Source organism: Cyprinus carpio, chromosome A10 (genome assembly GCF_018340385.1).
Source record: "Cyprinus carpio isolate SPL01 chromosome A10, ASM1834038v1, whole genome shotgun sequence".
NCBI lineage: Eukaryota > Metazoa > Chordata > Actinopteri > Cypriniformes > Cyprinidae > Cyprinus > Cyprinus carpio.
This window is the reverse complement of record NC_056581.1, coordinates 14776617-14779116: the sequence shown is the minus strand read 5'-3', so window position 1 is coordinate 14779116 and position 2500 is coordinate 14776617. Positions and strand designations below refer to the sequence as shown.

At 45.6% G+C, this 2500-nt stretch overlaps 1 pseudogene; it reads left to right on the top strand.

Moving 5' to 3' along the window:
- LOC122146507 overlaps positions 1–2169 on the top strand; it is a 20316-nt pseudogene extending 18147 nt beyond the window's left edge.
- Positions 2170–2500: the final 331 nt, after the last annotated feature.

The following is a 2500-nucleotide window of genomic DNA, read 5'->3' as shown; positions in this document are numbered from 1 at the left end:
TGTAAATTAATCCGGTCTCGATTAAATGTAATGATAAAACCAGATACTAGGGTTATCAGGAGCAGATGGTGCTAGCGCAGGCCTCACGATCCTCTGATCAGTGTGTGTTTGTGTGGAGCAGCGTGGCAGCTACAGCTGATGGAGGAAGTGCACAGGACGCCATGACCCTCGGGAAACTGGGCGGCCCTGCAGAGAAGAACCGAAAACTGCAGAAGAAGTGAGTAAAACAGGAAGTAGAAATGAGTCATCATGTTCTCCCGCCATCATCTCTGCTCCACTGTTCAGTCACAGCGCCACCTGTTTTAGTGTAGTTCTTCATGAAATGTGAACGTGAGGTGAAGCTTAAAGGGGTATCGCAGCAGAAGATATCTTTATGATTGATGTCTGTCAGTGCATCATCATGTTTGTGTTTCCCCTCCTCGTCTTCTCACAAACTCTTTCCACGCCTCAACTCACAGCCCGAACTGCAGGGTAAGTGATGATGTCATGAAACACCTGGCATGTCTCAGGCCTGCTGTGAATGCGCTCCGGCTCTACTAACATCCTGACCTCACACACACACGCTTCTCCTTTTGTGCCCTTCTTGTTTCCATTTTAAAGTTAAGTTATTCTGTCTAACGCTCTTTGAGAGTTCAAAATTTAGAGCTCCATCCCATTTTCTTAACTAAGAAACTCTCAGTCTGTATTCAACCCATTCACGCTGGTGTTTTTTAGAAAGAACTTTCTGAGACGCAGAAACAACACCGGATCACCATCTGATCGTCTGAAACGGGTGTGGTGCTTCACTTTAAAACACACAGTGAAAACAGACTTGATAAGAAGGGAATAATTAATTGTTATTTCCCTAAAAAGCGTCAATATTTATTCTACCAGAGAAATATCGTGGTTTTTGAGTTCATTTGGGTGTGTAGTTCTTCAGTGTCCTGCAGAAGAAGCGCTGGGTCTCTTGTCTCCGTTAGCGTCTGCTGCAGAGGAAGTCAGTGTAGTCCCGAACCAATGCTTCTCTTTATTCTTCAGCATGATCTGATTGCACGTTTATCTGCTTGATCCCTCCTTTCATCTAATACTTCAGTATTCACTAAACTAACGCTACGCAAAAAGAACAACAGACCTGGAGAGCTATGAGGATCTGCTTCAGAACTATATACTGACACTTTCTCTGCGGTTTCCAAACATCAGAGGGAATGAAGAAAATGATGTTTTTGAGGACCGTTTTGTCCCAGGTGTGCAAACTTAGATTCTAGAATGTCACCCCAAAAATCGAATAAAATCTAATTTGCCTCCTTTAAAATCATTAAATAACTGAAGTAGTTAAACTGATAACAAGAAGTGTTGGAAGAGCATCGGTTTGGGACCGTGTGGTGTGGTGAACGCTGTAGATGAAGAATCTGATCCAGCTCGTTCTGCGGGTGTTTTCGCACTGATTTGATATGGAAGTGAATGCGGGATGCTATCTCTGCTGTTTCCTCGCGCTGCACGCACTTCTCTCCGCACTGTCTGTGTCATTGGTAGGGGGGGGGGGGGGCGTGTCTGCAGCGTGAAGCGTGCTCATGATGTTCTGTGTGTTTTCAGACACGAGCTGCTGGAGGAAGCCTGTCGGCGCGGCCTGCCCTTCGCTCAGTGGGACGGTCCCACGGTGGTGGTGTGGCTCGAGGTACAGACAGTGACCACATCACACCTTCATCTGGAACACATTTATTTAATTCTATAATTGTTTTATATATATTCCCATAACCCGCAACCTAGTTGTTTGGGGTTTGCTTGGTGACCTCATCAACTATAATAATAACATGCATTAAAATACATGCATAAATGCATCTATACATGTCATATCGGTGACAAAGAGTGAAATGCAGCAAACGTGAGACATAGATCGCATCAGTAGTGAGAAGATCACAGCCAATAATCATTTATGTTTCTCCTCTGATGAGCTTTGGTGAAGTCAGCGCTGTGTTGTTGTTGTTGTTGTGTTCTCTCAGCTGTGGGTCGGATGCCGCGTGGTACGTAGCGGGTGCCGTGCCAAGTGAAGAAACGGAGCCCTCATGTTCTCTGTCCGAACCGGATCCAAGGCCCCAACCTCTTCACCGCCTCAAGCCGCCCGCCATCCAAGTCATTCTCTCCCGCCCCTCGGCCCCCCCTACCTCCAGCGGGGGAAACAGCTTCGGATAAAACCCGATCCCCTTTAAAAAAGCATTGTGAATCAGGATGGGGCCTGATGCGTCACAGGAGGTTCTGTTTTTGGGTCAGTCTAAAGAAAAATGAAGCAGGCAATGTGGTGTGGGTAATGATTTAAACAAAATAAAAAACCAGATCCCGGGTGGTAAGGCTGTGATGTAGTGTTTGGAGGGCTTCCGGGGTTTACAGTAAATGGTGCTCTTTCCCTCTGCATCTGCTCTGAGTTTGAACCATCTTCACAAAAGCGTTTATCAACAAAAAAGAAGATTCAAAGGCTTCCCCGCAGTTTTCCATCAAAACAAAAATTAAATGGTAATTAAATTGG